This window comes from Amblyomma mixtum, chromosome 8, assembly GCF_055824585.1.
Source record: "Amblyomma mixtum isolate Tamu chromosome 8, ASM5582458v1, whole genome shotgun sequence".
NCBI lineage: Eukaryota > Metazoa > Arthropoda > Arachnida > Ixodida > Ixodidae > Amblyomma > Amblyomma mixtum.
Window position 1 is genome coordinate 70,402,365 of NC_143019.1, and position 13,208 is coordinate 70,415,572.

The following is a 13,208-nucleotide window of genomic DNA, read 5'->3' on the forward strand; positions in this document are numbered from 1 at the left end:
GCCGGTTCTGGGAAGCTAATCTACGCAACGTTGTGCAAAGGGCCTCATCACCGGGTACCGGGACTCCCTGAGCCGATTATAAAAAATCGCGCAGCAGCAGCGCACTCCGAAGCCTCCGCAAGTGGCTTTTCTCGAAGCGAAACAGCGTGCGAAAAACTCCGTCGTCTGTCTCTTGGATGTTCAACAATCCATGTGAAGAAAATGGGCCCTTCGTTCCACGCTGAAGACCTCTAGAGATAGAATGTCTTCAATTTCTGTCCACTTCGAAGTGGACATTAGAAACGGGTCTTCAAGGATGCTTCGCGGCCTTGGCATCGTCTCTTTAAATGTAGCAAAGGCAGAAAAGTAAGTACGTACGTACACATACAATCCCTCGTGAGATCTACATCAACGTCAGGAAAAACAACTACAACCTTGTCTAGAGCTGCGGTTGGCTTTTTTTGGATATGGAGAAGGCCCGACCTGTTGAAGTACATCAATATTTGTTAACAACATTTCTACTGCCTAAATTATTTTCAGGTGCATATAAAATAGTACAATAAACAGTATGTTTTGCAGCACAAATAAAAAATAATGACCGTATATAGTTTATAAGATGTCGTGCTTCTAGTTTAGTTGCACAGAGGGCGCCACGAGAGTCCTCCGCTAAGGGAAATTTGTTTCACGCGCAACTAAACACGGTTTCGGTGCCAGCGCTCCGCTCCCGCTGACCGTGCTACCGCGAGCGGAGCGGGGCCGTCGCTCCGGTCAACTAAAACTCTCTATCCGGAAGCTGAAAGTCATGCATCCATGGCCTGTACTACTGGCGAATTGCCATCTCTATACTGCTGTCAGTCATGAGGAGAACGCCAATCGTTGGTATGGGAGAGCTCTGAGAAGTGATGGGTTCCTACTTTTGCGGCGATTGGCAGAGAATCTTCGGTAGGTGTGGGCATATTAATTCAATATCCAAAGCTTCTTGGCCCTAAGTGGCAAATTAGTGAGACGCGGCGAGCTGACGGAAAGAAAACTAGGTCGCCCAATTCAAGGCTAGCTTGAATTGCCATCTTTGGCTCATGGCCTTCAACCGAGGTAGGGACGAACACCTTTCTATCTTGCCTGCGTCAGGACGACTGCTTAAAATGATTGATACAATGTACAGAAACACAATAAAAATTGCCTATTCTTGATTCATCTGCTTGTCGCTCCTGAAAAGCATCAATAAGCGCTGATATAAATATTTGCATTCCAAGCTGCCAATTGCCCCTGAGCGAATAATCCTTTCTCGCAATAGCTTTTAGCCTCCGCACGAAGATGCTCTAATATTGTTTATGTATGACCTCGTTCCATTCTTTTTCACTAGTTCGTGACTCTCGTGTATATCGATGAAAAATTCCACAAATTCACTATCAGCAATATGGCAAAAAAGTTCGTGACTTGCTGCGCGTTAGAGAGTGTGGAGAGTGATGTAACAAGGGCTTCTTGATTTTTATTTCCTCCTGGGGTTCCTCTCGCCCTAGTTAGTGTCTTCGCTGAACAAAAACAAACTCCCGAAGGGGCGAAATATCGCATAGAGTGCAATTCCTGTCCTTTCTCGCACATCAAAATCGCTGTGAGCTCTGATATACTAACAAGAATCCAAGCTTGAAAAATACTAGCTTTAAGCTTCAAGCCAAAACGGAGAATTAGTTTTTGTTTCTGTTCGGCAAACACAAGTCAGAAGATTAACGAGGAAACTTTAAGGCAGGAATAAGCGGTGCTGCCTCCCTGTAAAATAAATTTTTCAATCAACGGTGCATTTGCTTCTGGCGAATTTGCACCGTGCTGATCTGTTTCGTTTGTAACGAGGCCGGAGATGTCGGCTTTTTTGGCAACGCAACAATTCTCTGTGTGCCTTCTTTGTTTCAGGGTTTGGGCATTGAAATTGCCACATCCTTGGCAAGTAAGGGAGTGAATGCTACATTTTTTGTGGAACTGCTCTATGGGGCTTGGAGGTGTTATTCTGACAAAGATCTGGTGAAGAACAGGTCCAATATTCTATACAAAAATGTGGGTACAACAATGTGTACCGTTTACTATGGTATATATTCAGACGTAAGTGGCTACCCTTATTTCTCCGGACATTGAGTGTAAAATGCACTTGTTCTCATGTAGCTTAATTGTAACACACTGCATAAGAAAAAACGCGTGCGGTTTGCTGTGATGAAGGTCTACCGTTGTTATGTTAATATTCTGCAATAAGAGGACATTTAGAGAGATAAAATTAAATTCTCCTTATAACTCGAACGCTTTACGGAAAAGCAAATAGCTGTATTTTGATTGAGAAATTATGAACAGCCTGAAAACAAAAGCTATTTCGTGCATTTACTGAGGTTAGGAGATATATTAGCACCATGAATGTTTAATAAAAATTGATGGACGATCATGCGATGTCATGCGAAAATTGTGTATTGCAAGTCGTGGTTAGACATTTCTCTTTTACATTTACACATTAACAACAATCGGGCACTCAATGCATGTTTTTTCGTTTTTTTTCACGCTGTGTGGGCTTCTAGTGGGCGAATGTTGTCATGAGGTTGGAGACCTTTTGACAGCGGAGTCTTGCACATTACAGATGCGTTTTTACCTGTGAGCACCCGTCCTCCAGAGGACACCGGCTGCACCAGGTTGTGTGCACAACAGCTAAATCAAAGTGCCTTCCCAGGAAGCGCCTCCCAAGTAAATGTTTTTGAGTGAATATTCACAGGCGAATTGGATTTTTTCGGAGATTGTTTCAGATTTTTTGGCGAAGTTTTCGGAGTGCAGGTTCTTGCTTCAAACATTACAGACATGCTGAGTACATGCACACTTGAGTAAGCTCCCAGGCTTCTTTTACTCTGCGTGTGTAAGTGTTGATGTTTGGTTTATTTGGTTTATTGGAGTTCAACGTCCCAAAGCAACTCATGCTATGAGGAACGCCGTAGTGAAGGGCTCGGGAAATTTCGACCGCCTGGCGTTCATTAACGTGCACTGACCTCGCACAGTACACGAGCATCTAGAATTTCGCTTCCATCGAAATTCGGCCGCCACGGCCGGGATCGAACCCGCGTCTTTCGGGCCAGTAGCCGAGCGCCGTAACCACTAAGCCACCGCGGCGGAGCATAAGTGGTGATGTGTTAATTGGGTCATCGATGAAGTGCCATAGCATGCCCCCAGTGCACGGTGCTGAATTGGGTGCTGTGTGCTAGGTTCATTAACATTATATTCTCTGTTCGCTTCACCTCCGTATGGATGACAGTCAAGCGCGGAATGATAGGCTGATAGGAATAAGAAAGAAGCAAAGTCCACTGCAGCATATGTTCCAAGAGGAGTGCAGGCATTGCTGTGTCATGGTGAAACACACCAACGTACGCTGGGGCCCCGTGAGCATTTTGGATTTCCAAGTGTAAAGGTAATGGTAGTACACTGAACTCCTGTAGCAGCTGCTAGAGCTACACATTCTGTCTGCGAGTAGTTGCACTCAACAGTCATTGTTCTTGGGCCGGATCCACCTGGTGTTTGCTAGCGGCCTTGACATACGCCACATTCATAGTAGGCCACTGAAAGAAAATTTATGACCCCTGTAGTCTTTTCGACATTTTGTTTGTGGTTTAATGAACGATTGGTGTTATAGCTAGGTAGTTACTTCTAGCTTGGAAGTGTTTCAGTAAAATTAGTCGTATGCAAACCAGTAGGCTAGCGGCTTTTTTTTATTTGTACCTGCAGGTATTCGTAGGCTGCCACAGATTAAATCTGCATTTTCGCCCACCTTCTTGGAATAGTACTGAATCCAGTCAACGAGAACTCGCATCTCTTGAGATTGTTACATGCTTTGTGGGCTCAAATAGATGATTGTCAGGGCAAGCAGAGTGCATGGTGACGTATGCTTCTTTAAAGTCTTTTTCATGCCTTGTGCAGGTTGTCGCAGCAATGCGTGCCCATATTTTCAAGGATAAGTTTACTTCAGCATAGTGGCAGGTTGTGGCATTGCATTGACTCAATCTATGGGCGCGCCTACTAGAGCGCATAGGAGGAAGCGCGTTCTTTAAGACGTTAGGTTCTTCTGTAGGACGCACTAGCTGCGGGGCCTTAGGTTAGATGACACAGCATTAATAATAAAACTAGTAAGGAGCCGTATTCGCCTTTGTGCATTTATGCAGTGTTGACTCTTGCGTGAGCAGAGATTTCTGCGACTCTTCATACATGGAAACTTTGCCAATGTGGCCTAAGTTTTCCCTGCCGATTGGTTTTGCAAGCCTTGACAAGGGAGGATTTTCCTTCCAAGAGCAGCCAGATTTGTAGCATGCCGCAGTGCATACTTCCACCACGAAATTACTGTTTGAATACAAAAACCCATACCATATAGCCATAGCAGCAGGAGGAGGAGCAGCATGCCTCCGGCATGCAAGGGGGAGACGAGTCTGCATGTCTGTTCAAACTGAGTCATGTACATAAAACCATACGTGTGCAATAAAAGTGCGGTTATGTGGATTTGCCACATGCTATTTGTGCGAGTATTCAGACAGCATACCCATGCCATTCAGTCATTGTCGCTGTTTATTTTGACCCCTCTCGCAGCCTGCGAAGCTGTTCAACTTAATTTATTTTTCAATCTGGAGGATCTCAATTTCTAGGGTTTTTTTTTCTCGATGTCAAGCATTTTTACCCTCCGCTCCTCCCGAACACTTTGGCGACCCTCCCGCATCAGCTGGAGGCACACTGTGTGTTCGCCTCGAAGTAGAGAGGCTCTGATATCATTTTCTTTGGCTAAGGATCTTTCTAAACCCTCTTGAAGCCCTGCCACCGTTGCCAGTGGCCACTGCTTCAGCAGAAGTGCAAGCGCCAGCTCCAGAAGCAGCTGTAGCACTACTGCAGCCTGCTGCAGCCTGCTGCAGCTATGCTGCAGCCTGCTGCAGCTATGCTGGAAGCACCAGCAGGTTGCACAGCTGGATATAAAGCACCGCTCTCCTCCTCAGTTGGATCTGGAGCTGCCGCACTTGCGCCAACAGCAGCCGTTGATAACTGCGGCTCAACAGGAGGAGCTTTCCACTCTTCCTGTGTAATAAACAAAAAGGAAAAATTAGTGCAAAAAATAAATCTAAGCTAACTATACATTACCCTGCTACATCAATAGCGCAGAACCCTGCTACATCAATAGCGCAGACTGTTGGGTCAATTGGTAAAGAGAAAATATAACCAATTTTTATAAATAAGTAAGGCATCAGTAGCCCGTCTCAGCGGCATATAGCTGCCGTTGCTTCTTGAGGCCACGCTTTAGGTGTTCGGTTTTGGTCTGTTATATTCTTCGCAATTCGCTCTAAGGTGTGCCTCATCACCTCACTTTGTTTTTTTTTTTCTGGTAATATGGCATTGATAGTCGTGCTGGCCCCGAGTTTTTACACATGTGGTTATTCTTTAACTCTGTGCTTGCATCTTTTATGATATTTTAGTGGATTTCATTTTTTATAATTTTTGTACACATTCTATTTACACTCCGGTGTGTTTCTCCCTTTCCTCCTATGTTTTTCGCAAAGTTTCCTTATAATTACAGCCAACCTTCTTAGCCGCATATATCTGATACCAATGCTAAGGTGGGGCATACAAGAAAAGGGAAATATACTGCAGCCTGCGCCACAGCCTTTAAGGAGTGCACGTAATCTAGAGTACAAAACTGCTATTCGTCGCGTTTTAATATAGGAGTCCTGAATCAGAAAGTCACTGAAAACTGTTGTTTCCTCCACATACATTAATTGAATTCGCAGCATGTAAACAGAATGAAAGCTTAGCTCGTTTCCTGTTGCTACTGACTCGCATTGGTCACCTCTCCAAAATTCAATGAGTTGGTCTCAAAATGTAAGCTAGAAAGCTTCCCTCTGCATACGTGAATTAACTTCGCCACATGTGAAGAGGATAAAAGCGAAACCCTTTCCCTGCTCCTACATGCTCGTATATGTCACCTCTCAAAAATGGTCCGCGTTGCTCGCCAAATGTAGGGCTGAAGTTTCCCACCGCATACGTTAATGAAATTCGCCACATGTGAACAGAATAAAAGCATAGCCCCTTCCCTGCCACTACTGCCTCGCATTGCTCACCTCTAAAAAATGGACAGCGTTGGTTACGAAATTTGGGGTTGAAAGCTTCCCTCTGTTTACGTTAATGAAATTCGCCCCATGTGAAGAGAATGAAGCGAATACCTCTCCATGTTTCTACTGGCTACTAATTGTCACCTCCCAAAAACGGACCCAGTTGGTCGGGAAATGTAAGGTTGTCACCCAACTTCGCGCCCTTTAAGCGTGACGTTCCCAGACACCCTTAGGGCGTGTGAGGGTAGCGGTCTGGGACTCAAAGTAGATGCCCTCGACTCAGCGTGGCAAGCTCAGCGGAGACCAGCTACCAAATGACAAGAGGTTCTTGGTCGTTTGGTGCCCAGCTTTCGCCAGTCGCAAGCCAGAGAATGGGTCGGAGCCAAGGGTTCATAAAACAAAACAAAGTTTATACAGCAATGAGACGATACAGAGGATTTCACAATCACTAGTACAAATACATACAAAGTGATTAACAAAACAATGCAACTCGTGCAAAGTTAAACTCGAGAGAGACTATAGCACAACACAGGTATTGCACCGAAAGTCCACTAACACAACAGGGAGAGGCAAACAAAAAAAAACACAATTTGTTCACTGGGCACTGCGACAGTCCGACCAGCAGAGGTCCATGACGATGCTGTACCGCAGACTGGCGCACATTGCCTCGTTGGTACGTGGCTGGACGAGTGCTGTTCTCCTGGGAGTCAAGCGGGCGCGCTTCTCCGAAGCTTAAACGGTGCCTTAGACTAGACTGACAGCGGTACACTGCCTTCTTAGATTGACTTGGTCCGCGTCTGTTTGTTCTACGCGCCAAAGTAGGCGCGCACGTAAACGCAGTGTCGGCGGTGCCTTCACCCTTTGCTTCTCGCGCCGGCCGCGCGTCCTCATTGGTCAAAAGCCGGGAGACGCTTCGTGGAGCTTCTCGTAATTTCTGGCGTGGTGCCGCCACGGAGGACGGAGGACGGGGATATGTCTTAGCCCACGCAAGGATACGCCCTGTCCGCCAACACCGCGCAGAAACAACTCTGGCACTCTACAAAAATCTAGGTCGTCGCTGACACATTCCCTCCAGCAAGCGGTGGTGGAGGGGACAGCCGTTCACGCACAAGGAAAATCGCACTCCAGAGATATCCTTCTCCCCCATTTTATGACGCACGCTGGCGAGATGCGTCCGCGCGGCGCTGATCTTGTTTGTTTCAAAAATGCGCCGAATTTTGTGACAACGGTTGAAAGCTTCCCTCCGCAAACGTTAATGAAATTCACCACATGTGAACAGCATGAAAGCATCGCCCATTTCCTGCTGCCACTGGCTCGCATTGGTCCCCTATCAAAAAGGGATCGAGTTGGTCGCGAAATGTACGGTTGAAAACTTCCATACACATATGTTAACGCAACAACCCACATGAGAACAGAATGAAGGCGAAACCCTTCCCTGGCTGCTACTGGATCGTATTCCTCACGTCTCAAAAAGGCACTGAGTTGCTCACCAAATGTTTAGTTGAACCCTTCCCTCTCCATATGTTAATGAAATTCTCCACATGTCCAGAGTATGAAAGTGGGACTGGTGCCTTCCCTGCAGCTACTGGCTCGCATTTGTCACCTCTTAAAAAGAAATCGAGTTCTTCTCCAAATGTACGGTTGAAAGCTTCCCTCCGCAGGCGTTAATGTAATTCGCCATATGTGAAGAGATTGAAAGCCTAGCTCCTTTCCTGCTGCTCTCATATTTATCACCGCTCAATAAGCGACAGTGTTGGTGTGCAAATGTATGGTTGAAAGTTTCTATCTGCATACATTAATGGAATTTGCCACATGCGAACAGAATGAAAGCGAGGCGCCTTCCAAGCTGCATCTGGCTCGCATTTGTCACCTCTCAAAAAGGGACCAAGTTAGTCTTCAAATGCACATTTGAAAGCTACCGTCTAGACAAGTTAATGAAAGTCGCCACATATGAACAGTATGAAAGCCTAGCCTCTTCCGTGCAGCTACCGGCTCGTATTTGCCACCGCTCAAAAAGAGACCAAGTTGGTCCTCAAATTTACGGTTTTAAGCTTCCCTCTAATACCTTAATGAAATTCGCTACATGTGAACACAAACAAAGCTTTGCCCTTTCCCTGCTGGTACTGGTTCGGATTGGTCACCTCTCAAAAAGAGACGGAGTTGGTCGCGAAATGTACGGTTGAAAGGTTCCCTCTTAATAGGTTAATGAGAATCGCCGCATGTGAACAGGATGAAAGCCTAGCATCTTTACTTCTCCTTCTGGCTCGTATTTGGCACCTCTCAAAAAGGGACACAGTTGCTCACCAAAGTTCCGATTGAAAGCTTCCCTCTGCATACGTTAAAGAAATACGCCACAAGAGAACAGAACAAAAGCCTTGCCCCTTCCTTGCTGGCTATGGTTCGTATTGGTCGACTCTCAAAAACCGAGCGAGTTGGTCTAAAAATGTACGGTTGAAAGCTTGCCTCTGCAAACGCTAATGAAATTCGCTACATGTGAACAGAATGAAAGCGAAACCTATTGCCTGCTGCTACTTGTTCGCAATTGTAACCTCTCAAAAAGGGACCGAGTTAGTCTTCAAATGTATAGTTGAAAGCTTCCCTTCACATACATTAATGAAACTCGCCACATGCGAACAAAATAAAAGCCTAGCCCCTTCCCTGCTGCTACTGGCTCCTATTTGTCGCCTGTCAAAAAGGGGCCGAGTTGGTCGCCAAATGTAGGGTTGAAAGCTTCCCTCCACATACGTTAATGCAACTCGCCACATAAGAACAGAATGAAAACTAAACCCTTTCCCTGCTGCTACTGGCTCGTATTTGTCACCCCTCAAAAAGGCAACTAATGTGTCGCCAAACGTACTGTTTAAAGCTTTTCTCTGCATACGTTATTCAAATTCGCCACATGTGAACAGACAGAAAGCATAGCCCCTTAGCTTCTGCTACTGGCTGGTATTTGTCATCTCTTAAAAAAGAAAGAAAGCGTAGCCCCTTTCCTTCTGCTACTGGATGTTATTTTTCACCTCTCAAAAAGGCACCGACTTGGTCACCAAATGTACAGTTGAAAGCTTCCCTCTCTGTACACTAATGAATTTCACCACATCTGAACAGAACAAAATCGAAGCGCGTTCCCTGCTGCAACTGGCTCCCACGTGTCACCTCTCAAAAATGGACTGAGCTGGACGCGAAATGTACGGTTGAAATGGTCTCCCGACATATGTTAATGCAACTCGCCACATCTTTAAAGAGTGAAAGCGAAACCTTTACGCTGCTGCAGACGTCTCGTATTTATGACCTCTCAAAAATAGGCCGAGCTCGTCGCGCAATCTAAGGTTGAAAACTTCCTCTGCATACGTAAATGTAACTCGCCACATGTGAACAGAATGAAAGCGAAGCCCGTTCCTTGCTGCTACAGGCTCGTATTTGTCACCTCTCAACAAGAGACCGACTTGGTCGCGAAATGCGCAGCTGAAAGCTTCCCTTTGCGTAAGTTAAATCAATTCACCACACGTGAACAGTTAGGAAGCGAAGCCCGTTTCTTGCTGCTACTTGCACGTATTTGTCACCTCTCAATAAGGACCGAGTTGGTGGAGAAATATACGATTGAAACCTTCGCTCTGCATCCGTCAATGAAATTCGCCACATGTGAACAGAAAGAAAGTGTAGCCCCTTTCCTGCTGCTACTGGCTCGCATTGTGCAACTCTCGATATGCGAGCGAGTTGGGGTCCAAATGTAATGCTGAAAGTTTCCCTCTGCATACATTTATGAAATTTGCCTCATGGGAACAGAATGAAAGTGTAGCCCCTTCCCTGCTGGTACTAACTAGCATTATTCACCTCTCAAAAAGAGGCCGAGTTGGTCTCCAAATGTAAGGTTGAAAGCTTCCCTCCGCATACAATAACGAAATTCGTCACATGGGAAAAGAATGAAAGCCTAGCCCCTTCCCTGCTGGTACGGGCTCGTACTTGCCGCCTCACAAGAAGGGACCGAGTTGGTGGCGAAATTTATGGTTGAAAGCTTCTTTCCACATCTCTAATAAAATTCACGACATTTGAACAGAATGAAAGTGTGGCGAGTTCCCTCCTTTCACTGCCTCGCATTTTTCGCCTCTGAAGAAGGGACGGAGATGGTCGCCAAATGTAGAGTTGAAAGCTTACCTCTGCGCTCTTTAATTAAATTCGCTACATGTGAACAGAATAAAAACAAAACCGCTTCCCTGCTGCTATTGGCTAGTTTTGTCATCTCTGAAAAAGGGACTGCGTTGGTCGCGAAATATGCGGTTCGAAGCTTCCCTGTTTATACGTTAATAAAATTCGCCGCAGTTGAGCAGAATGAAAGTGTAGCCGCTTCCTGCGTGCTACTGGCTTGCTTTGTTCACCTCCCAAAACGGGACCACGTTGGTCGCGAAATGCACGGTTGAAATCTTCCTTCCACTTATGTTAATGCAACTCGCCAAATGTGAAAAGATTGAAAGCGTAGCCCCTTCCCTGCTGCTACTGGCTTGTGTTTGTCACCTCTCAAAAAGGAACTTTGTTTGCCGCCAAATGTACACTTGAAAGCTTGTGGAGATCCATGTTGCCCCTCGTCCGCCGGATGCACCCTTCTCTCTCTCGTGGCCTACCGCGGCTCTTCCTCTGGCGGCCCCCGACTAGGCACAGCAGCGGAGGGAGCGGGGGGGAGGTGCCCGCGACTACCCGTCGTCACGTGGGCAGCCCTCCTTACCCACCCCTCTCGGTTTCGGCGGCCGCACGGGCCGCGCGCACGGGACACAGAGTCTGACGGAGAGTTGACAGCGAGACGTGAGAGAGAGCGGACGCGACACCAGTGGCGGCCTAGGTGACCCGAACTGTTCTGTGCCTGTCTCCTGTGCTTGTGTCCTGTGCCTGTTGCCTGCCGTGCTGCTTGCACGCGACCGAGGGAAGATATTGGGAGATCCCAATTAAAAGGTTTTGCCTGCGGGCTTATTCCTCGGAGGTGTGTTCTTCGCGGCCACAGGTGTGGTCGAGCTAGCGGAGTGGCGTTGGCTCTGAGTGCAGGGCCCGAACCGTGCCAGTAACCCCACAAGCCTCTGCACATCATATTGAAATTAGTAACATGTGAACAGACTGAAAGCGTAGCCACTTCCCACCTGCTACTGGCTAGCATTGGTGACCTCGTAAAAGGGACCAAGTTGGTCGCGAAATATATGGTTGAAACCTTCCCTCCGCATGCGTTAATAAAATTCGCCACATGTGAACAGAATCAAAGCATACACCCTTCCCTGCTGCTACTGGCTCGTATCTGCCAAATCTTAAATAGATATCGAGTTTGTCACCAAATGTACGGTTGAAAGCTTCCCTTTGCATATGTTAATAACATTCGCCACTTGTGTAGAGAATGAATGCTTAGCCCCTTCCGTGCTGCTACTCGTTATCCAATAGCTAGCGTAGCGCTTTTGCTGCTCCTAATCGATTGCACTGGCGACCTCTTAAAAAGGGACCGATTTGGTCTACAAATGTACGGTTGAAAGCTTCCCACTGCATACGTTAATGAAAGTCGCTACTTGCGATCAGAATGAAAACAAAACCCTTTCCCTGCGGCTACTGCCTCGTATTTGTCACCTCTCAAAAAGGGACCGTGTTGGTAGCGACAGGTACGGTTAAAAGCTTCTCTCTGCATACAACTCCCAAAAAGTGAACAGAATGAAGGAATAGCCGCTCTCCTGCCGCTACTGGCTCGAATTTGTCTCGAAGGGACCGCGTTGGTCGCTAAATGTACGGTTCAGAGCTTCCTTCCGCATACGTTAATCCAAATCGCCACACGTGAACGGAATGAAAGTGTGGCACCTTCCCTGCTGCTACTGGATCGTGCTTGTCACCTCTCAAAAACGAACCGAGTTTGCCGCCAAATGTACATTTGGAATCTTCCCTCTGCACATGTTAATGAAACTTGCCACATGTGCAAAGCATGAAGGCGTAGCTTTTCCATGCTCCTACTAGCTCGTACTTGTTGCCTCTCAAAAAGTGACCGAGTTGGTCTCCAAATGTATGGTTGAATGCTTCCATCTGCATATATTAATAAAATTCGCTACATGTGAACAAAATGAAACCAAAACCCTTTCCCTGCTGCTACTGGCGTGTACAGGCAACCTCTTAAAAGGGAGCGAGTTGGTCGCGCAAAGTACGGTTGAAAGCATCCCTCTGCATATGTTAATAACATTCGCCACTTGTAAAGAGTATAAAAGCTAAGCCCCTTCCCTGCTGCTACTCGCTCGTCTTTTTCATCTCTCAAGAAGGGCCCCGTTTGTCGCGAAATGCGCGGTTGAAACCTTACTTCCGCAAACGTTAATGCAACTCGCCGAATGTGAACAGAATGAAAGTGTAGCCCCTTTCCTGCTGCTACTTGCTCGTATTTGTCACCTCTCGAAAATGGACCGCGTTGATCGCTAAACGTACTTTTAAATGCTTCCCTCTCCACAGTTGATCAAATTGGCCACATGAGAACAGAAGAAAGCATAGCCCCTCCCTTGCTGCTACTGGCTCGTATTTGTCCCCTCACAAAGAGGGACCGGGTTATTTTACAAATGTGCGGTTGAATGCTTCCCTCTGCATATGTTAATGAAATTCGCCACATGTGAACGGAAAGAAAGCGTAGCCCCTTTTCTGCTCTTACTGGCTGGTATTTGTCACCTCTCAAATATGCTCCGAGTGTGTCGCGAAATGCACGGTTGAACGCTTCCCTCCGCATACGTCATGCAACTCCACACAAGTGAACAGAATGAAGATGTAGCCCCTTCTGCTCCGACTGGCTCAATTTTACACCTCTCAAAAAGGGACCTAGTTCGTGGCCAAATGTATGGTTGAAAGCTTTCCTCGGCACACATCAACTTCGCCACATGGGTTCAGAATGAAAGCGTAGCCTCTTCCCTACTGCTACTGGCTCGCATTGGTAACCTCTTACAGGGAACGAGTTGGTCGCGAAATTTTCCGTTTGAAAGCTTCCCACTGCACATCTTAATGAAATTCCCCACCTGTGAACAGAATGGAAGCGTGGCTTCTTCCCTGCTTCTACAGGCAAGCAATTGTCACCTCTCAAAACAGACAGAGTTGGTCACAAAATGTACGCTTGGAAGCTTCCCTCCACATACGTTAATG